The sequence below is a fragment of the Symphalangus syndactylus genome, chromosome X (genome assembly GCF_028878055.3).
Source record: "Symphalangus syndactylus isolate Jambi chromosome X, NHGRI_mSymSyn1-v2.1_pri, whole genome shotgun sequence".
Lineage (NCBI taxonomy): Eukaryota > Metazoa > Chordata > Mammalia > Primates > Hylobatidae > Symphalangus > Symphalangus syndactylus.
This window is the reverse complement of record NC_072447.2, coordinates 75,468,992-75,493,172: the sequence shown is the minus strand read 5'-3', so window position 1 is coordinate 75,493,172 and position 24,181 is coordinate 75,468,992.

The window sequence follows — 24,181 nt, the reverse complement described above, 5'->3', positions numbered from 1 at the left end:
AAAGTCTTTATTTTGCCTTAATTTTTAAAATAGTTTTGCTGGATATAGAATTCTTGGTAGTGTTTTTCATTGAGCACTTTGAATAGGTTATCTGACTGCCTACTGGCCACCATTGTTTCTACTGAGACATCAGTTGATCAAATGTTAATCTTATTGTGGTTTCTTAATAAGTAGTATGTAATTTTTCTCTTGCTACTTTCTGGATTTTCTTCTGCTTTTTTATTTTCAGCATTTTTATGATGATATGTCTGTTTGTGACTCTCTTTGCATTTTTCTATTTGGAGTTTATTCAGCTTCCTGAATAAATTGCGGAAGTTTTCAGCTATGATTTCTTTCAATACATTTCTTTCTTTTCTCCTCTCCTTCTGGTACTCCTATTATGTGCATGCTGCAGTACTCAATGGTGTCCCACATTTCTCTGAGGCTCTGTTGGTTTTTCTTCATTATTTTTTCTCTCTGTCCTTTGTCCTACGTAACCTCTATTGATTTACCTCCAAGTTTGGTAATTTTTTTTTTCTGCCAGTTTAAGTCTGCTGTTGAGCCCCTCTAATAAGTATTTTACTTCAGCTACTGTACATTTCAAGTCAAGAATTTCTATTTGATTCTTTTAAATAATTTCTATTTATTCATATAATCTTTTTGATCAATGTTGTCGTCATACCTTCTTTTACTTTTTTAGTTGAGCTTTCCTTTAGTTCTGTGAACATATTTATAATGACTGCTTTACAATATTTTTCTCTTACATCTGACATCTGGTCACTCTTACACAATTTTTTTGCTTGCTTTTTTCTACTGTGTGGGTCGTACTTTCCTGTTTCTTTGCATTTGTTGTAATTTTCTGGGGAGAACTAGGTATTTTAGATAATATATTGTAGCACTTCTGATACTGGTACACCCACTCCTGGGCTTGTTCTTATTATTTACTTGTTTATTTATTTAGTGACTGGCTGAGTTATTTTGGTGAATTCTACTTTCCATGAATCCTCCACAGGGAGTTAAGTCTCTGAGTTTGCTTCTCAGAGAGATGCATGTTTGGGTATAACACAGTCACTTGAAGGTGGTAGGGCTCTCTTCCACTCTTCTCTGAACCTACCCAACTGTTATGCTCCACTAATTGCTGCCCTGTTGCTCTATCGTTTGTTTACAACAAGGCCTGGGTTATAAAACTACTCTACAAATGAATCTAGTCACACTGTGGCTCATTTTATGGAACGGTGGTCAGTGGTTTCTGTTTGTTCTGATTTCAGCAAAGTGCCTCCCAGCTATCTTATTCCCTAGTTCTCTCCTCAAAACTCAGTCAACAGTTTAGGCTGTATCTTCATTAGATCTATGAATCTCCTCTCAATTCCTTTCACTACAACCTCCACTGGTTGTAGCATCTGGGGGGCAAAGTGAGAAATGCTGAAATCCTGCTTCTTCTGGGTAGAAAGACTCCCACTGGGAACTGGGGAAAGAGGAGGTCCTGTGTTCTTGGCTGCAACAGTTTGGAGTTGAGTCTTCACCTTGCTAAGCTGGAAGCAGGATGAGAGAGAGCAGTCTTGGTTCAAATACCACAGATCTTCCCTTTTTTTTACTAAATGTTTGTAGATTTTATTGAATAGATGTTTCTTCATTTGTTCTTTGTCCTTTGGACCATTTCCAGAATTTTTTTTTATTTTATTATTTTTTTATTTTTATTTATTTTTTTTTTGAGACGGAGTCTTGCTCTATCACCCAGGCTGGAGTGCAGTGGCCCGATCTCGGCTCACTGCAAGCTCCGCCTCCCGGGTTCACGCCATTCTCCTGCCTCAGCCTCTCCGAGTAGCTGGGACTACAGGCGCCCGCCACCATGCCCGGCTAATTTTTTTTGTATTTTTAGTAGAGACAGGGTTTCACTGTGGTCTCGATCTCCTGACCTCGTGATCCACCCACCTCAGCCTCCCAAAGTGCTGGGATTACAAGCGTGAGCCACCGCGCCCGGCTATTTCCAGAATTTTTATATGATTGTTTTTTAAAAAATAATTTTCACCAGTTTCACTGGTCAGTGAAGTTTCTTCCACTGTGATGCTAGAAGTCAATATTTTACTGTTGAGTTTTGAGAACTTTTTTTTTTAATGTAGAGGATGCACATGTAAATTTGGAGGATTTTTTCGATGTAGAGGAAAGCCATAAGTGCCTAGGTGCAGGTAGTGAAATTAAAGTGAAAAGAGAGATCCTGGCAGGGTGCAGTGGCTCAAGCTTGTAATCCCAGCACTTCGGGAGGCCGAGGCGGGTGGATCACGAGGTCAGGAGACTGAGACCATCCTGGCTAATACGGTGAAACCCCGTCTCTACTAAAAATACAAAAAAGTTAGCCGGGAGTGGTGGCAGGCGCCTGTAGTCCCAGCTACTCAGAGAGGCTGAGGCAGGAGAATGGCATGAACCCGGGAGGCGGAGCTTGCAGTGAGCCGAGATTGTGCCACTGCACTCCAGCCTGGGCGACAGAGTGAGACTCCGTCCCAAAAAAAAAAAAAAAAGAGAGAGATCCTATTTATCTACTAATTTATTTGAGATAGAGTTTTGCTCTTGTTGCCCAGGCTGGAGTTCAATGGTGCAATCTTGGCTCACTGCAACCTCCGCCTCTTGGGTTCAAGCGATTCACCTGCCTCAGCCTCCCGAGTAGCTGGGATTACAGGCATGCGCCACCACGCCTGACTAATTTTGTATTTTTAGTAGAGACAGGTTTCTCCATGTTGGTCAGGCTGGTCTCGAACTCCTGACCTCAGGTGATCCGCCTGCCTTAGCCTCCCAAAGTGCTGGGATTACAGGTGTGAGCCATCACGCCTGGCCTGATCCTGTTTTTTAAGTATAACAAACTTATCCACCAATATATATGGTGCCTTAAATTTCTCTGAATTAACAATTCCTCTCATGGGAAAGAGAAAACATGGAATTAGTGAGATTGTGAAAAAAAGGGGTGAAAGACATCTTCTTGTGTGTTAAACCCACAACATGAAGAAAGTGGCATACATTTTCCACCTCTGCACAATATTCATGTTGCTTTATAAAATGAAACAAGCAGGTTACAAAATAGTTTCTATAATGTGATTATATTTTTAGAAAAAAACCCACAATATATAATTGTAAATAAATGCACATAAAATGTTCAGAAGAATAGATAGCCCAATTTTAACAGTAATCATCTCTAGGAATTGAATTACTTCATTTTATTTTTAGTTTGTTGTTTCAATTTTCTTATTCTACAGTGAGCATGTAATACTTTTGTATTTTTTTAAAATTAAAGTGTTTAAAAAATACTTAAATCTTTGTAAGGATACAATGGATGTCCAAATAAGTCTGTGAGAAATAGGAAGGCTCCTAAATACTAGTTAATTCACCTCTTCATGTTATAATGTGGAAATCAAGGCCAAGAGAGGAGAAGAGACTTGGCTAAGATTAGAATTTTGATATTTTGACTTCTAGCCCACTAATATTTCTTATTACCCATGTTTAATCAAACAACTAGGTATAAACTTATTTGAAAAGAGACAGCAGTCACCTGGTATGTCTATACTCACTAGTTCCAAGGAACAGGCTACAGATTTATCTCACATTGCACATCCAATGTGAGCTCATCTTAATCCTTACCATAGCCCTGCACTTGAAGAATGGACATCTTCTCCTACTCAGAGGCAACACAGGCTTCACTAACTACTCAAAGTTCATAAAGGAAATGGGAGGCCCACTCAGGGTCTAAACCCAGACAGAGCACTCTCCTCCAGATGTTTAGCTGAAAACAGTTATGAGGATCTCTAGCTTATGCTTCAGGTAATGACCTTGCAAAGGCTAGATAGTTCTTTATTTCACTTACAAAGCCAAGTTATTGGAAAACTCCTTCTCTGGGTGTCTGAGTCAGATGTGTTATCAATCACCTACTATAAATTATTAAATGTTTTAAAAGTGATATAAAGCAAGCCAGCTGAAAGCCAGCAGAAACCGTTTACCTTCTGAGCATGCTGGGAGAAGGATCCCTCATTTTCTCTCAATATACATGCAGGCAAAACAAAGTCATTTTACCACTGTGTGCTGCTTCCCCCTCACAATGTCTTTCTTGGAGAAGTGAAAGCTGAACAGCATAGACCTTGACTGAATGGAAGAACGAGAGTGAACTAGACAAGGAAAACTTCCTTTGAGGGCACCTAGCATGGCAGTGTGATACAGTGGACAGTATACCAGTTTTGGGAGCACACAAAGTGAATTTGAATCTTTTCCCTGTCAAGCACTGATAGTAGAACCTCAGCTAGATCCTCTCATCTTTCTAAGCCTCAGTTTTCCTTCATCTAGCAAATGGTACAAAATGGGTCTCAACCTTCTCACTTGCTTCCATCTCTTTTGTTTCTCTTTTAAATGCCTCTTCCCTTTCTTCCAATAATTTGGCACTGGAAATTCTGCCCTTTCCTTGGATTGTAAGCTGCTCAAACATTCTCAGGCCTCTTGAGCCCCAAACCAGTGCTTTGTGGTTTGTAGTCTGCAAACTGCAAATACAAAGCAGATTTCCGCTGCATGCTTACACATCCCAGTGCTTTTCGTGCCTCCAGCAGTTCAAACAGAACATTCCTAATGGAGTGGACTGGGGACTGCGGCTTACTGCCAATCACTGAAAGCTTCATCCACTGGAGACCAGATGGACTCTAAGGCTGCCAGCTCCTTGGCCCTGGAAAAAAGGACTTGCCAGGAGAATACTGATCCCACTGTGGATGTAAGCTACCCTTATCCAGAGGCCCATTGCAGAGCAAAAGGAACCTTAGACTAAGAATTACATAGTCCTGCAATGTGCCCTTGCGCAAGTCACAACCCTTCTCTGGAACACAGATTTTCCTTTTGAAAATGGAGATAATAACCACTGATCCACCTATTTCACAGGGCAGGATTCCAATAAATCATAGGCAGGTGTGCTTTATAGAATTTAATGCTCTGTTTACACATGTGTTGTTATTATTATTGCAGAGGGATCAACCTACATATCCACCTCTGAAAGTTTGAGCAGGTAGAGCCTAAGACCAGGACAATTTGTTAAACCAGGGTTCGAGACCTCTTGAGAAACACAGTGAAGACAACGATGTACCTGATGATAAACTTCAGACTGGAACAAAAAGAGAGGACAACAAATGAGCCAATTTAGGCAAAGGGGAAAAAAATTGCTCTGGGGGGGTAGGATGCTCATCCTAGGGAAGTAGAACAAAAACATGTACCTAATCTTAGAACCAAGTGTTACTCATCTGTGAAGGATGTTTAGTAGCATAAAAAAAGTAGTGTTCTGTCTCTAAGGAGCTTCTTTGACACTGAAAAGACTTGGATGCTTTTTGGGGACCTCCAAATAACTGTGGTTTCATAAAAAAGGGCTGTTCCAAGGTTAGCCATAAGAACTGAAGTCTTTTTGGGGAAGTATCCTTCTCCAAAGGATGAGCAGAGCCTATTTGGCAGAGTTAGCCTTAGAGCTTGAAAACAGAATGGGAAATCAACATCAATAGGCTCCAAAGAACGTGAAAGAAAGAAAAAAATATAAAACAACCTTGCAGCAAGGGCCTAAGAGTAAGTGGTTTGGTTCAGAGAAGTTTGAGGAAATAAGGGAAAATTTTGGCATAGGTCAGAATCCAGTGAAGACAATCTAGAGGCAGGGATGAGACAGTTAAACTCCTAGAAAGTGTGCCAGACATAGGTTAGACACCTGTAATTCTCTTCTTGTGCTTCCTTGCTTCTCTCTATATCCCCAATATCACAGCTTCCTTACTTGGTCTTCCCAGTGCTGCATTCTCCAAGGACCTTGTCTCCAGAATGTTCTTGTGAAATGGCACTGTTGAGGTACTCCTATCTAGACTAGGCCAGCAAATATTAACAGCTACCACCTTGCCCCAAATTAAGCCTCAGTTACTTTCCACAAGGCCCTTACATCTATCCTCTTTGGCTCAGTGGATTTCTGCAGGCTTTACTTTAGCACTGCATTTTTAATCCTTTTGCTTTTATCAAAAAGATAAAACAACTTTTGTCGTGTGAAAGAAGAAATCTTTTAGTGTACATTTTTATTTACAAGAGAGGAAGGGAGACCCCAGGAGGTGAAAGGATCTGTCCCAAGGGCAACTAGAACAGCTGTGGCAGAGCTGGGAAAGCATCCTGGTTCCCTGACTCCTAGTTCCATGTTTCTTCACCCCATCTTGTTGCCTCTAGCATGCTGCATCTGTCTGTTTACAAATCACCACATGTTTAGCTAAATAATCAGTCACATATAAGGAGTTAATTTTCAATAAATAGTCAGTGATTTTTATGTAAAACATATTTCTACCAAGTTGTCCAAGTCAGAAGTCTGGGTAGAATTTCTGACTTCTTCTCCCCTAATGCCCTCTTTGCCAGTATCTAATCAGTCATTAAATTTCACCTGTTCTCTGCCCTAAGTAACAATGAGATCATCTACATCCCCCATCTAGGCCACCACCACTTCCACTTAGCGTCCTAACCTGACTTTTGCTTTTGTTTTGATCTCCATTTTGTACCTCACTGCCTCATGCCCAAATTCTCCCTTTCTATCCAAGTCCCAGAGTGACAAATAAATAGCATTTCAAATACTGACAAATAAATTCTTCATGACTGGTGCATCATGTTGGAAAGGATTATGTGGCTCTATCAGGGCTTATTGGAAGAGAGTACTATGACTGTTTACCACTATAGATGACTGTATATCATTGGAGTGGGGGTTGGGGGGTTGTGAGTGACAGTGTGTGGTCTGTATATTTGTTGACTTTGTCACTATACATGACTGTATTTCACTGGAGTGGGGTTTGGGGGTTTGTGAGTGACATTACATGGTCTGTATATTTGGTGACTTGGACCAGCCCCTTTGGATAAATGGTTTGAGAGAGTGGTTGGCTTTGATTTTGGCTTATTTGAAATATTGACTTTTGGATCAACCCCAACCCTCATCCTCACTTTGACTTATCCCACTTCCTTTGGGACAGTCTGCAGGAAATTTTTCTTGAATAATGCATAAGCTTTCAGGACTCCATGACCCAGTCTGTACCAGGAACTTGGACTTCCATCTAGGTGATGGATATTGGGAGAGCAGAGGAAAGGTGCAGGGTGCAAAGGATAGGAAAGCTAAAACCAGTGTGTATAAGCTACAATGCATGTATATTCTCTGGTTTGTGTATGCCCAGTCAAGTGCCAGGAAAGAATTGGTAGGATTAAAGCAACACAAAATTTCTGCCCTGTGCAAACTCAGCCTTCATGCCTAGGTTCAAATACCTGTTGGACCATTATCAGAGCTCATAACTCCATGAATATTTTTTTTTATTTGCTAAGCATCCTAGAGAGATGTAAACTGCTAAGAAATAAATATCTTATTTTACTTTTTCCACAATTAGGCCTAAAAAATACTTCCTCCAATTTTCACATTTCTCAGGAAAATCCATTCTTCCAAGTGCATAGAAAAAGATGTGGACTTTGGGGGGGTGGAGCCAAGATGGCCTAGTAGGAACAGCTCCAGTCTACAGCTCCCAGCATGAGCGATGCAGAAGATGGGTGATTTCTGCATTTCCAACTGAGGTACCAGGTTCATCTCACTGGGGAGTGTTGGAAAGTGGGTACAGGACTGTGGGTGCAGCACACTGAGCATGAGCCAAAGCAGGGCGAGGCATCACCTCACCCGGGAAGTGCAAAGGGTCAGGAAATTCCCATTCCTAGCCAAGCAAAGCTGTGACAGACAGTATCTGGAAAATCGGGTCACTCCCACCATAATACTGCGCTTTTCCAACAGTCTTAGCAAACGGCACACCAGGAGATTATATCCTGCGCCTGGCTTGGAGGGTCCTACGCCCACGGAGCCTCGCTCATTGCTAGCACAGCAGTCTGAGATCAAACTGCAAGGCAATAGCCAGGTGCAGGAGGGGTGCCCACCATTCCCGAGGCTTGAGTAGGTAAACAAAGCAGCTGGGAAGCTCGAACTAGGTGGAGCCCACCACAGCTCAAGGAGGCCTGCTTGCCTCTCTAGACTCCACCTCTGGGGGCAGGGCATAGCCAAACAAAAGGCAGCAGAATCCTCTGCAGACATAAATGTCCCTGTCTGACAGCTTTGAAGAGAGTAGTGGTTCTCCCAGCACACAGCTGGAGATCTGAGAACGGACAGAATGCCTCCTCAAGTGGGTCCCTGACCCCTGATTAGCCTAACTGGGAGGCACCCCTGAGTAGGGGCACACTGACACCTCACACGGCCGGGTACTTCTCTGAGACAAAACATCCAGAGGAATGATCAGGCAGCAACATTTGCTGTTCACCAATATCCACTGTTCTGCAGCCTCCGCTGCAGATACCCAGGCAAACAGAGTTTGGAGTGGACCTCCAGCAAACTCCAACAGACCTGCAGCTGAGAGTCTTGACTGTTAGAAGGAAAACTAACAAACAGAAAGGACATCCACACCAAAACCCCATCTGTACGTCACCATCATCAAAGACCAAAGGTAGATAAAACCACAAAGATGGGGAAGAAACAGAGCAGAAAAACTGGAAACTCTGAAAATCAGAGCACCTCTCCTCCTCCAAAGGAATGCAGCTCCTCGCCAGCAATGGAACAAAGCTAGATGGAGAGTGACTTTGACGAGTTGAGAGAAGAAGGCTTCAGACGATCAAACTACTCCAAGCTAAAGGAGGAAGTTTGAACCCACAGCAAGGAAGTTAAAAACCTTAAAAAGAAATTAGATGAATGGCTAACTAGAATAACCAATGCAGAGAAGTCCTTAAAGGACCTGATGGAGCTGAAAACCAAGGCACGAGAACTATGTGACAAATGCACAAGCCTCAGTAGCCAATTCGATCAACTGGAAGAAAGGGTATCAGTGATGGAAGATCAAATGAATGAAATGAAGCAAGAAGAGAAGTTTAGAGAAAAAAGAATAAAAAGAAATGAACAAAGCCTCCAAGAAATATGGGACTATGTGAAAAGACCAAATCTACGTCTGATTGGTGTACCTGAAAATGACGGGGAGAAAGGATCCAAGTTGGAAAACACTCTTCAGTATATTATCCAGGAGAACTTCCCCAATCTAGCAAGGCAGGCCAACATTCAAATTCAGGAAATACAGAGAACGCCACAAAGATATTCCTCGAGAAGAGCAACTCTAAGACACATAATTGTCAGATTCACCAAAGTTGAAATGAAGGAAAAAATGTTAAGGGCGGCCAGAGAAAAAGGTCGGGTTACCCACAAAGGGAAGCCCATCAGACTAACAGCAGATCTCTCAGCAGAAACTCTACAGGCCAAAAGAGAGTGGGGGCCAATATTCAACATTCTTTTTTTTATTTTTAAAGTACGATTTATTATGTACAATAATAATCTACAAATGATGGGAAACCCAGTGTTTGATGTCTACAAATACAAAGAAAATGGTATATTTACTGTTCAGATTAAAAGTTTACTCTTGATTTCAATTTAGCAGTTTTTCTCGTGAAAGGGGTATCTGGAGTTTAAAGAAAAATGTCTTCACCTCATTATTAGAAAATGCAGCTGACATAGTGCTTAATAACAAGTTTATCCCATTTTTCCTGATGTTTTGTACATTTTGTGTTTTGTAAAGGAGAGTGATTACTAGTGTGAGGCTTCGTGGTGGCTGAGGGGAAGAGACAAGGAATTTCAATGAGGGGGAAAGAAAGATGCTGAACTGCAAGACCAGGAGCACTAAAGGCAAACTATTCTCCCACCTCTAGTCTAATTCTCTTGGTACCTCAACTGTAAGTTGAACATATTTGGAAGCCATACTGTGTCTTTTAATTACCAGAGCAAAATTCAAAAACTGAAAGCTGACTTTGGAGTTTAATACAAGAAAGAAAGAAAGTAAAGAACATAAAGCTGAGAATATCAAGGTTCTTTTGCTGGTCAGGAATTTGTCCCCACCTCCACCCCCACCCCAGGACTGAAGACTAATTAACTGGAATCTGTGGAAAGGGCTTCAATAAGGAGCATCCACTCATGAAACAGTGAAGACAAACTGATGAGGTTCATTAATGGCTGTTATTGCCCTTGCTCTCCTACATACAGTCTTTGACTTTTCCTAGCAGTGGAAACAGGATCCAGTTAAAACACACACACACACACACACACCCCTATGATAAGTGAAGGTGAACAGAAAAAAGAGTTATGCTGGTTCTCAGCATGGTCTCTAGACCAGTAATATCAGCATCACTTGGGACCCCATTGTATTAATCCACTCAGGCTTCCATAACAAAGTACCATAGGTTGAGTGGCTTCAATGACATAAATTTATTTTCTCACAGCTCTGGAGGCTGGGAAGTGAAATATCAAGGTTTTGGCTGATTCTGTTTCTAGTGAGGGCTCTCTTCCTGGCTTACAGGTGGCTGCCTTTTTGCTATGCCCTCACATAACAGGGAGAAAGACTTCTTTCTCTCTGTTTCTTCTCCTGAGGCCACCAATCCTATTGGACTAGGACCACACCATTATGACCTCATTTAATCTTAATTACTTACTAAAAGTCAAATCTCCAAATATAGTCATGCTGGGGTTAAGGCTTTAACAAAGGAATTTGGGGGGAACATAATTCAGTCCATAGCATTCATTATAAACGCAAACTCTCAAGCACCACCTGAGACCTACTGAATCCGAAACTCAGGAAATGTGGCCCAGCAAGCCAGGCTCTATTTTATTTTATTTTATTTTTTTATTGCAGTTGTTTGTTTATTTTTAATCTACTGAATACTAGGAAGATAAAGTGTTCCATACTGATGACAGAATTCTTTTTTTTCTTTTTTTCTTTTTCTTTTTTAATTTTTTATTTATTTTTTATTATTATACTTTAGGTTTTAGGGTACATGTGCACAATGTGCAGGTTTGTTTCATATGTATCCATGTGCTGTGTTGGTTTGCTGCACCCACTGACTCGTCATTTAGCACTAGGTATATCTCCTAATGCTGTCCCTCACCCCTCCCTGCAACCCACGACAGTCCCTGGAGTGTGATGTTCCCCTTCTTGTGTCCATGACTTGTCATTGTTCAATTCCCACCTATGAGTGAGAACATGCGGCGATTGGTTTTTTCCTTGCAATAGTTTGCAAAGAATGATGTTTTCCAGTTTCATCCATGTCCCTATGAAGGACATGAACTCATCGTTTTTTATGGCTGCATAGTATTCCATGGTGTATATGTGCCACATTTTCTTAATCCAGTCTATCATTGTTGGACATTTGGGTTGGTTCCAAGTCTTTGCTATTGTGAATAGTGCCGCAACAAACATACGTGTGAATGTGTCTTTACAGCAGCATGATTTATAGTCCTTTGGGTATATACCCAGTAATGGGATGGCTGGATCAAATGGTATTTCTACTTCTAGGTCCCTGAGGAATCACCACACTGACTTCCACAATGGTTGAACTAGTTTACAGTCCCATTAACAATGTACAAGTGTTCCTATTTCTCCACATCCTCTCCAGCACCTGTTGTTTCCTGACTTTTTAATGATCGCCATTCTAACTGGTGTGAGATGGTATCTCATTGTGGTTTTGATTTGCATTTCTCTGATGGCCAGTGATGATGAGCATTTTTTCATGTGTTTTTTGGCTGCATAAATGTCTTCTTTTGAGAAGTGTCTGTTCATGTCCTTCGCCCACTTTTTGATGGGGTTGTTTGTTTTTTCCTTGTAAATTTGTTTGAGTTCATTGTAGATTCTGGATATTAGCCCTTTGCAAGATGAATAGGTTACAAAAATTTTCTGCCATTCTGTAGGTTGCCTATTCACTCTGATGGTAGTTTCTTTTGCTGTGCAGAAGCTCTTGAGTTTAATTAGATCCCATTTGTCAATTTTGGCTTTTGTTGCCCTTGCTTTTGGTGTTTTAGACATGAAGTCCTTGCTTGCCTATGTCCTGAATGGTATTGCCTAGGCTTTCTTCTAGGGTTTTTATGGTTTTAGGTCTAACATGTAAGTCTCTAATCCATCTTGAATTGATTTTTGTATAAGGTGTAGGGAAGGGATCCAGTTTCAGCTTTCTACATATGGCTAGCCAGTTTTCCCAGCACCATTTATTAAATAGGGAATCCTTTCCCCATTGCTTGTTTTTGTCAGGTTTGTCAAAGATCAGATAGTTGTAGATATGCGGCTTTATTTCTGAGGGCTCTGTTCTGTTCCATTGATCTATGTCTCTGTTGTGGTACCAGTACCATGCTGTTTTGGTTACTGTAGCCTTGTAGTATAGTCTGAAGTCAGGTAGCATGATGCCTCCAGCTTTGTTCTTGTGGCTTAGGATTGACTTGGCGATGAGGGCTCTTTTTTGATTCCATATAAACTTTAAAGTAGTTTTTTTCCAATTCTGTGAAGAAAGTCATTGGTAGTTTGATGGGGATGGCATTGAATCTATGAATTACCTTGGGCAGTATGGCCATTTTCATGATATTGATTCTTCCAACCCATGAGCATGCAATGTCCTTCCGTTTGTTTGTATCCTCTTTTATTTCATTGAGCAGTGGTTTGTAGTTCTCCTTGAAGAGGTCCTTCACATCCCTTGTAAGTTGGATTCCTAGGTATTTTATTCTCTTTGAAGCAATTGTGAATGGTACTTCACTCATGATTTGGCTCTGTATTTGTCTGTGATTGGTGTACAAGAATGCTTGTGATTTTTGTACATTGATTTTGTATCCTGAGACTTTGCTGAAGTTGCTAATCAGCTTAAGGAGATTTGGGGCTGAGACAATGGGGTTTTCTAGATATACAGTCATGTCATCTGCAAACAGGGACAATTTGACTTCCTCTTTTCCTAAATGAATACCCTTTATTTCCTTCTCCTGCCTAATTGCCCTGGCCAGAACTTCCAACATTATGTTGAATAGGAGTGGTGAGAGAGGGCATCCCTGTCTTGTGCCAGTTTTCAAAGGGAATGCTTCCAGTTTTTGCCCATTCAGCATGATATTGGCTGTGGGTTTGTCATAGATAGCTCTTATTATTTTGAGATACATCCCATCAATACCTAATTTATTGAGAGTTTTTAGCATGAAGGGTTGTTGAAGGATTGTTGAATTTTGTCAAAGGCCTTTTCTGCATCTATTGAGATAATCATGTGGTTTTTGTGTTTGGTTGTGTTTAAGTGCTGGATTACATTTATTGATTTGTGTATGTTGAACCAGCCTTGAATCCCGGGGATGAAGCCCACTTGATCATGGTGGATAAGCTTTTTGATGTGCTGCTGGATTCGGTTTTCCAGTATTTTATTGAGGATTATTGCATCAGTGTTCATCAAGGATATTGGTCTGAAATTCTGTTTTTTGGTTATGTCTCTGCCAGGCTTTGGTATCAGGATGATGCTGGCCTCATAAAATGTGTTGGGGAGGATTCCCTCTTTTTCTATCAATTGGAATAGTGTCAGAAGGAATGGTACCAGTTCCTCCTTCTACCTCTGGTAGAATTCGGCTGTGAATCCATCAGGTCCTGGACTCTTTTTGGTTGGTAAGCTATTGATTATTGCCACAATTTCAGAGCTTGTTATTGGTCTATTCAGAGATTCAAGTTCTTCCTGGTTTAGTCTTGGGAGGGTGTATTTGTTGAGGAATTTATCCATTTCTTCTAGATTTTCTAGTTTATTTGCGTAGAGGTGTTTGTAGTATTCTCTGATGGAAGATTGTATTTCTGTGCGATCAGTGGTGATAACCCCTTTTTCATTTTTTATTGCATCTATTAGATTCTTCTCTCTTTTCTTCTTCATTAGTCTTGCTAGCAGTCTATCAATTTTGTCGATCTTTTCAAAAAACCAGCTCCTGCATTCATTAATTTTTTGAAGGGTTTTTTGTGTCTCTATTTCCTTCAGTTCTGCTCTGATTTTAGTTATTTCTAGCTTTCTGCTAGCTTTTGAATGTGTTTGTTCTTGCTTTTCTAGTTCTTTTAATTGTGATGTTAGGGTGTCAATTTTGGATCTTTCCTGCTTTCTCTTGCGGGCATTTATGCTATAAATTTCCCTCTACACACTGCTTTGAATGTGTCCCAGAGATTCTGGTATGTTGTGTCTTTGTTCTCATTGGTTTCAAAGAACATCTTTATTTCCGTCTTCATTTCGTTATGTACCCAGTAGTCATTCAGGAGCAGGTTGTTCAGTTTCCATGTAGTTGAGTGGTTTTGAGTGAGTTTCTTAATCCTGAGTTCTAGTTTGATTGCACTGTGGTCTGAGAGACACTTTGTTATAATTTCTGTTCTTTTACATTTGCTGAGGAGAGCTTTACTTCGAACTATGTGGTCAGTTTTGGAATAGGTGTGGTGTGGCACTGAAAAAAATGTATATTCTGTTGATTTGGGGTGGAGAGTTCTGTAGATGTCTATTTGGTCCACTTTGTGCAGAGCTGAGTTCAATTCCTGGATATCCTTGTTAACTTTCTGTCTCGTTGATCTGTCTAATGTTGACAGTGGGGTGTTAAAATCTCCCATTATTATTGTGTGGGAGTTTAAGTCCCTTTGTAGGTCACTCAGGACTTGCTTTATGAATCTGGGTGCTCCTGTGTTGGGTGCATATATATTTAGGATAGTTAGCTCTTCTTGTTGAATTGATCCCTTTACCATTATGTGACGGCTTTCCTTTTCTCTTTTGATCTTTGTTGGTTTAAAGTCTATTTTATCAGAGACTAGGATTCCCGACCCCTGCCTTTTTTTGTTTTCCATTTGCTTGATAGATCTTCCTCCATCCCTTTATTTCGAGTCTATGTGTGTCTCTGCACATGAGATGGGTTTCCTGAATACAGCACACTGATGGGTCTTGACTCCTTATCCAGTTTGCCAGTCTATGTCTTTAAATTGGAGCATTTAGCCCATTTACATTTAAAGTTAATATTGTTATTTGTGAATTTGATCCTGTCATTATGATGTTAGTTGGTTATTTTGCTCGTTAGTTGATGCAGTTTCTTCCTAGCCTCGATGGTCTTTACAATTTGGCATGTTTTTGCAGTGGCTTGTACCGTTGGTTCCTTTCCATGTTTAGTGCTTCCTTCAGGAGCTCTTTTAGGGCAGGGCTGGTCGTGACAAAATCACTCAGCATTTGCTTGTCTGTAAAATATTTTATTTCTCCTTCACTTATGAAGTTTAGTTTGGCTGGATATGAAATTCTGGGTTGGAAATTCTTTTCTTAATGTTGAATATCGGCCCCCACTCTCTTCTGGCTTGTAGAGTTTCTGCTGAGTGATCAGCTGTTAATCTGATGGGCTTCCCTTTGTGGGTAAACCGACCTTTCTCTCTGGCTGCCCTTAACATTTTTTCCTTCATTGCAACTTTGGTGAATCTGACAATTATGTGTCTGGGAGTTGCTCGTCTCGAGGAGTATCTTTTTGGCGTTCTCTGTATTTTCTGAATCTGAATGTTCGCCTGCCTTGCTAGATTGGGGAAGTTCTCCTGGATAATATCTTGCAGAGTGTTTTCCAACTTGGTTCCATTCTCCCTGTCATTTTCAGGTACACCAATCAGACGTAGATTTGGTCTTTTCAGATAGTCCCAAATTTCTTGGAGGCTTTGTTTGTTTCTTTTTATTCTTTTTTCTCTAAACTTCCCTTCTCGCTACATTTCATTCATTTGATCTTCCATCACTGATACCCTTTCTTCCAGTTGATTGCATTGCCTCCCGAGGCTTCTGCAATCTTCGCGTAGTTCTTGAAACTTGGCTTTCAGCTCCATCAGCTCCTTTAAGCCCTTCTCTCTGTTGGTTATTCTAGTTATCCATTCATCTAATTTTTTTTCAAAGTTTTTAACTTCTTTGCTATTGTTTTGAATTTCCTCCCATAGCTCCGAGTGGTTTGATCATCTGAAGCCTTCTTCTCTCAACTCATCAAAGTCATTCTCCATCCAGCTTTGTTCCATTGCTGGTGAGGAACTGTGTTCCTTTGGAGGAGGAGAGGTACTCTGCTTTTTAGAGTTTCCAGTTTTTCTGCTCTGTTTTTTCCCCATCTTTGTGGTTTTATCTACTTTTGGTCTTTGATGATGGTGATGTACAGATGGGTTTTTGGTGTGGAAGTCCTTTCTGTTTGTCAGTTTTCCTTCTACCAGACAGGACCCTCAGCTGCAGGTCTGTTGGAGTTTGCTAGAGGTCCATTCCTGACCCTGTTTGGCTGGGTGTCAGCAGCGGTGGCTGCAGAACAGTTGATTTTCGTGAGACCACAAATTCAGCTGTCTGATAGTTCCTCTGGAAGTTTTGTCTCAGAGGAGTACCTGGCCGAGTGTGGTGTCAGTCTGTCCCTACTGGGGGCGCCTCCCAGTCAGGCTGCTCAGGGGTCAAGGACCCACTTTAGGAGGCAGTCTGTCCGTTCTCAGATCTCCAGCTGCGTGCTGGGAGAACCACTACTCTCTTCAAAGCTGTCAGACAGGGACATTTAAGTCTGCAGAGGATCCTGCTGACTTTTTGTTTGTCTGTGCCCTGCCCCCAGAGGTGGAGCCTACAGAGGCAGTCAGGCCTCCTTGAGCTGTGGTGGACTCCTCCTAGTTCTAGCTTCCTGGCTGCTTTGTTTACCTAAGCAAGCCTGGGCAATGGCGGGCGCCCCTCCCCCAGCCTCGCTGCCACCTTGCAGTTTGATCTCAAACTGCTGTGCCAGCAATTACTGAGATTCCGTGAGCATAGGACCCTCCCAGCCAGGTGCGAGACACAATCTCCTGGTGTGCCGTTTTCCAAGCCCATTTGAAAAGCGCAGTATTAGGGTGGGATTGACCGGATTTTCCAGGTGCCGTCTGTTACCCCTTTCTTTGACTAGGAAAGGGAACTCCCTGACCCCTTGTGCTTATTGAGTTAGGCAATGCCTCACCCTGCTTCGGCTCACGCACAGTGCGCTGCACCAACTGTCCTGCACCCACTGTTTGGCACTCCCTAGTGAGATGAACCTGGTACCTCAAACCAAAACGCAGAAATCACCCATCTTCTGTGCCGCTCACACTGGGAGCGGTAGACTGGAGCTGTTCCTATTCGGCCATCTTGGCTCCACCACCGACAGAATTCTTATATACTTTTGGTTTTAATATTAATTAGGGCAAAGCCTTAGGGTGTTAGAAATGATTATACGTGTTGGTACACTTGTACTCTACCTAGGAATTTATTTTTTGTTTTCTTTTTTTTTATTATTATACATTAAGTTTCAGGGTACATGTGCCCAATGTGCAGGTTAGTTACATATGTATCCATGTGCCATGTTGGTGTGCTGCACCCATTAACTGATCATTTAACGTTAGGTATATCTCCTAATGCTATCCCTCCCCACTCCCCTCACCCCACAACAAGCCCCGGTGTGTGATGTTCCCCTTCCTGCGTCCAAGTATTCTCATTGTTCAATTCCCACCTATGAGTGAGAACATGCAGTGTTTGGTTTTTTCTCCTTGCGATAGTTTGCTGAGAATGATGGTTTCCAGCTTCATCCATGTCACTACAAAGGACATGAACTCATCATTTTTTATGGCTGCATAGTATTCCATGGTGTATATGTACCACATTTTCTTAATCTAGTCTATCATTGATGGACATTTGGGTTGGTTCCAAGTCCTTGCTATTGTGAATAGTGCCACAATAAACACACATGTGCATGTGTCTTTATAGCAGCATGATTTATAATCCTTTGGGTATATACCCGGTAATGGGATGGCTGGGTCAAATGGTATTTCTTGTTCTAGATCCCTGAGGAATCGCCACACTGACTTCCACAATGGTTGAACTAGTTTACAGTCCCACCAACAGTGTAAAAGTGTTCCTATTTCTCCACATGCTCTCCAGCACCTGTTGTTTCCTGACTTTTTAATGGTCGCCATTCTAACTGGTGTGAGATGGTGTCTCATTGTGGTTTTGATTTGCATTTCTCTGATGGCCAGTGATGATGAGCATTTTTTCATGTGTCTTTTGGCTGCATAAATGTGTTCTTTTGAGAAGTATCTGTTCATGTTGTTTGCCCACTTTTTGATGGGGTTGTTTTTTTCTTGTAAATTTGTTTGAATTCATTGTAGATTCTGGATATTAGCCTTTTGTCAGATGAGTAGGTTGCAAAAATTTTCTCCCATTTTGTAGGTTGCCTGTTCACTCTGATGGTAGTTTCTTTTGCTGTGTAGAAGCTCTTTAGTTTAATTAGATCCCATTTGTCAATTTTGGCTTTTGTTGCCATTGCTTTTGGTGTTTCAGTCATGAAGTCCTTGCCCATGCCTATGTCCTGAATGGTATTGCATAGGTTTTCTTCTAGGGTTTTCATGGTTTTAGGCCTAAGATTTAAATATTTAATCCATCTTGAATTAAGTTTTGTATAAGATATAAGGAAGGGATCCAATTTCAGCTTTCTACATATGGCTAGCCAGTTTTTTTTCTAGATATAAGATCATACTTTGGAAACAGGTAACTTAACTCCCTCTTTTTCAATTTGTATGCCTTTTATTTTTCTGTTGCCTGATTGCTCTGGCTAAGACTTCCAGTATTGTGTAGAATAGCAGTGAAAGCAGACATCCTTGTCTTTTTTCTGGTTCTTGGGGGGAATACTTTCGACTTTCCACCATTCAGTATAATGTTGGCTCTGAGTCTGTTCCATATGGCATTTATTATTTTCAGGTATGTTCCTTCTATTCCTAGTTTGTTGAAGGTTTTATCATGAAGGGATGATGAATTTTATCAAATGCTCTTTCTGCATCTATGGAAATAATCATGTGATTTTTGTTTATTCTGTTTATGTGATGAAGCAGATTTATTGATTTTCATATATGAAACCATATTTGCATTTCTGAAATAAAACACATTTGATCATGACATGTTATCTTTTTGATGTGCTGTTGAGTTGCATTTGCTGATTTTTTAAAGAATTTTTGCATCTATGTTCATCAGGAATAGTGGTCTGTAGTTGTCTTTTTTGGTTGTGTCATTGTCTGGTTTTGGTATACAGCTGATACTGGTTTCATAGAATGAAATAGGGAAGATTCTCTCCTTGACTTTTTTGAAACAGTTTCAGGAAGTTTGGTACAAGTTTCTCTTTTCATGTGTGATAGAGTTCACCTGTGTATCCATCTTTTTTGGGAAGGGGTGATTTTTATTATTGATTCAATCTTGCTACTCATTGTTGCTTTGTTCAAGATTTCTATTTTTTTTCTGGTTCAATCTTGGGAGGTTATATGTTTCCAGGAATTTATCCATTTTCCTCCAGGTTTTCTAGTTTGTGAATGTAGAGTTGTTCTTAGCAGTCTCTGATTGTCTTTTATATTTCTGTGGTATCAGTGGTAATGTCTTCTTTTTCATATCTGATTATATTCATTTGGATCTTCTCTCTTCTTGGTAGTCTAGCTAGCAGTTTATTAATTTTTTTTTTCATTTCAAAAAAACAACTTTTCGATTTGTTAATCCTTTATATATTTTTTGGTTTCACTTTTATTTAATTCTACTATTACGTTTGTTATTTCTTTTTTTCTGCTAAATTTGGGTTTGGTTTTTTCTTGTTTTTCTAGTTCCTTAAGGTGCAATGTTAAATTGCTAGTTTGTGATATTTCTGTTTTTTGAATGTAGGCATTTAACGCTGTAAAATTCCCTCTCAGCCCTGCCTTTCCTGTATCCCAAAGGTTATGGTAAGTTGTGTTTCAATTTCCATTTATTTCAAAATTCAGCAAGAGGGTGTAACAACCCTGAATATATAGATACCCAACACCAGAGCCATTAGATTTATAAAACAAATACAATTAGACCTAAAGAGAAAGATAGCAATACAATAATTGTGAGGCACTTTTTTGCCCCAGTCACAGCACTGGACAGACTGTCAAATATACTGTCCACAAAAAAGCATTGGATGTAAATCGGGCTTTAGACTACCCAACAACTGCAGAATACAGACTTTTTTTGTCAGCATGTGGACATTCTCAAAGATAGACAATGTATAAAGCCACAAAACAAGTCTCCACAAATTTTTTAAAATGGAATCTTCAAGAATCTTCTCAGATCACAGTAGATTAAAACTAGAAATCAATACAAGAGGAAGTCCAGGAACTGCACAAATACCGAGAAATTAAACAACATGCTCCTAAATGATCTTTTGGTAAACAATGACATTAAGGCAGAAATTTAATTTTTTTTGAAATGAATTGAAATAGACTCTCTCTCTCTTTTTTTTTTTTAAGATGGAGTCTCGCTCTTGTCACCCAGGCTGGAGTGCAGTGGCGTGATCTGGGCTCACTGCAACCTTGGAAATGGACTCCTTTTAACATGTTATAATGTCCTTTGTCTTATTTATTTATCTTCTTTTGAGAAAGAGTCTCACTCTGTCACCTAGGCTGGAGTGCAGTGGCACAATCACAACTCACTGCAACCTTCACTTCTTGGAATCAAGCAATCCTCCCACCTCCTGCGTAGCTGAGACTACAGGTACAAGCCACAGCATCTGGCTAATTTTTGTATTTTTTGTAGAGATGGGGTTTCACCATGCTGCCCAGGTTGGTCTTGAACTCTTGAGCTCAAGCAATCCATCCACCTCAGCCTCCCAAAATGCTGGGATTACAAGCATGAGCCACCACACCTGACTCTTTGTCTTATATTTACTGGTTTATTGAAATAAGTATTTTTAATCTGATATGAGTATAGCTACTTCTCAATTTTGAGTTTCATCTATATGGAATATCTTTTTTCCATTTCTTTCCTTTTAGTCTGTAAGTGTCTTTACAGGAAAAGTAAGTTTCTTGTAAGCAGCATATAGTTGGGTCATTTTAAAAATTTATTCTGCAGATCTATATATTTTAATTGGAGCATTTAATTAATTCATGTTCAAGATTGATATCAATATGTGAGATTTTGTTTCTTTCATGTTGTTAATTTTTATCTAGTTGTCTTAAAAATTTTTTGTTTCCTTTTTTCTTTTATGCTTTTAATTTTTGTGGGTATATAGTAGTACATATATTTATAAGTTACATGAGATGTTCTGACACAGGCATGCAATACATAATAATTACATCATGGAAGATGGAGTATCCATTCCCTCAAACATTTATTCTTTGTGTTACAGCAATCCAATTCTACTCTTTTAGTTATTTAAAATATACAATTAAATTATTATTGACTACAGTCCTCCTGTCATGCTATCAAATACTAGGTCTTCTACATTCACTCTATTTTTTAACCCATTAACCATCCTAACCTCCCCCTCAACCTCTGACTACCCTTCTCAGCCTCTAGTAATCATCCTTCTACTCTCTATCTCAATTGGTTCAATTATTTTGATTTTTAGATCCTCAAAATAAGTGAGATCCTGCAATGATTGTTTTATGTGCCTGGCTTATTTCACATAGAATATGACCTTCAGTTCCATGCATGTTGTTTCAAATGATTGAATTTCATTGTTTTCTATGGCTGAATAGTACTTCACTGTGTATAAGTGCCACATTAAGTGTGACATTTTCTTCATCCATTCATCTGTTGATGGACACTTAGGTTGCTTCCAAATCTTGGCTATTGCCTGCCATGCTGCAACAAACATGGGAGTGCAAATGTCTCTTCAATATACTCATTTCCTTTCTTTGGTGTGTATATCCAGAGATAGGACTCCTGGATCATATAGTAGCTCTTTTTTTTAATTTTTGGAGGAAATGCCTAACTGGTCACCATACCAGTTGTACTAATTTACATTTCTTCCAATAGTTTACTAGAGTTCCCTATTCTTCACATTCTCACCAGCATTTGTTATTCCCTGTCTTTTGGATATAATATTTTTCAACTGGGGTGAAATGATATCTCATTGTAGTTTTAATTTGTATTTCTATAATAACCAATGAAATTGAGCACCTTTTTATACACCTGATTGCCATTTGTACGTCTTCTTTTGAGGAATGTCTATTCAAATCTTTTGCCCATTTTTAAATTGGACTATTAGATTTTTTTCCTTGAGAGCTATTTGAGCTCTTTAAAGATTCTGGTTATTAATCCCTTGTCAGATGGGTAAGCTGAAAATATTTTATCTCATTCTGTGGTTTTGTCTCTTTGTTTTGTTGTTTCCTTTGCTGTGCAGAAGCTTGTTAACTTGTGATCACATTTGTTTACTTTTGCTTTGGTTGTCTAAGCTTGTTGGGTATTGCTTAAGAAATTTTTGCCCAGACCAATGTCCTGGGGATTTTCCCCAAGATTTTCTTGTAGTAGTTTCATAGTTGAGATCTCACATTTAAGATTTAAGTCTTTAATCAATTTGGATTTGATTTTTGTATATGGCAAGAGATAAGGGTCTAGATTTTTCTTCTGCATATAGATATACAGTTTTTCCAGCACCATTAATTGAAGAGACTACATTTCTCCCAGTATGTGCTTTTGGCACCTTTGTCAAAAATGAGTTCACTGTAGGTGTGTTGATTTGTTTCTGGGTTCTCTATTCTGTTCCATTGGTCTATGTGTCTTTTTTTATGCAGGTACCATGCTGTATAAGTTACCATAGCTCTGTAGTATAATTTGAAGTCAGGTAGTATGATTTCTCCAGTTTTGTTCTTCTTGCTGAAGATAAATTTGGCTATTCTCTGTCTTTTGTGGTTTCATAAAAATTTTAGGATTGTTTTTTCTATTTCTGTGGGGAATGCAATTGGTATTTTAATAGCGATTGCATTGAATCTACAGATTGCTTTGGGTAGTATGGAAATTTTAACAATATTGTTTCTTCCAGTACAAGAACATGAAACATCTTTCCATTTTTTGGTGTCCTCTTCAATTTCCTATACTAATAATTTATGGTTTCTATTATAGAGACCTTTCACTTCTTTGGTTAACTCCTAGATATTTAATTTCATGTGTGTCTATTGTAAATGGTATTACTTTTTTATTTATCAGATTGTTTTTTGTTGGCATATAGAAATGTTACAGATTTTTTTATGTTGGTTTTTGTATCCTGCCACTATACTGCATTTGTTTATCACTTCTAAGAGTTTTTGGGAAAGCCTTTAAGTTTTTTGAAAATTAGATTATATCATCTACAAATGAGGATAATTTTACTTCTTCCATTCCAACCTGGATTCCATTTATTTCTTTCTCTTGTCTGATTGCTCTAGGTAGAACTCTCAGTGCTATGTTGAATAACAGTGGTGACAATGGCCAACCTTGTGTTTTCCAGATCCTAGGAAACTGTGATCCAGCTCTCAGTGTTTCCCCATTCAGTAGGATACTAGCTGTGGGTCTTTCATATATGGATTTTATTATGTTGAAGTATGCTACTTCTAAATCCAGTTTTTTGCGTGTTTTTATCATGAAGGGATGTTAAATTTGATCAAATGCTTTTTGGCATTAATTGAAAGTATATTATAGTGTTTGTCTTTCATTCTGTTTATATGATATATCACATTGTTTGATTTCCATATCATAATCCATCTTTGCATCACATAGATAAATCCCATTTGCCCATGGTGGATGATTTTTAAAATATACTGTTGAACTGTCTGCTAATGTTTTGTTGAGGATTGTTTTCACCAGTGTTCATACAGATATTTGGCTGTAGTTTTTTTTTTTTTTTTTTTTTTTTTTTTCGGTATACTCTAAGTATTTTTTTTTGTTTTGTTTTGTTTTTTTGTTTTTTTTTTTTATTATACTTTAGGGTTTTAGGGTACATGTGCACAATGTGCAGGTTTGTTACATATGTATCCATGTGCCATGTTGATTTCCTGCACCCATTAATTCGTCATTTAGCATTAGGTATATCTCCTAATGCTGTCCCTCCCCCCTCCCACCACCCCACAACAGTCCCCAGAGCGTGATGTTCCCCTTCCTGTGTCCATGAGTTCTCATTGTTCAATTCCCACCTATGAGTGAGAACATGCGGTGTTTGGTTTTTTGTCCTTGCGATAGTTTACTGAGAATGATGTTTTCCAGTTTCATCCATGTCCCTACAAAGGACAGGAACTCATCATTTTTTATGGCTGCATAGTATTCCATGGTGTATATGTGCCACATTTTCTTAATCCAGTCTATCCTTGTTGGACATTTGGGTTGGTTCCAACTCTTTGCTATTGTGAATAGTGCCGCAATAAACATACGTGTGCATGTGTCTTTATAGCAGCATGATTTATAGTCCTTTGGGTATATACCCAGTAATGGGATGGCTGGGTCAAATGGTATTTCTAGTTCTAGATCCCTGAGGAATCGCCACACTGACTTCCACAATGGTTGAACTAGTTTACAGTCCCACCAACAGTGTAAAAGTGTTCCTATTTCTCCACATCCTCTCCAGCACCTGTTGTTTCCTGACTTTTTA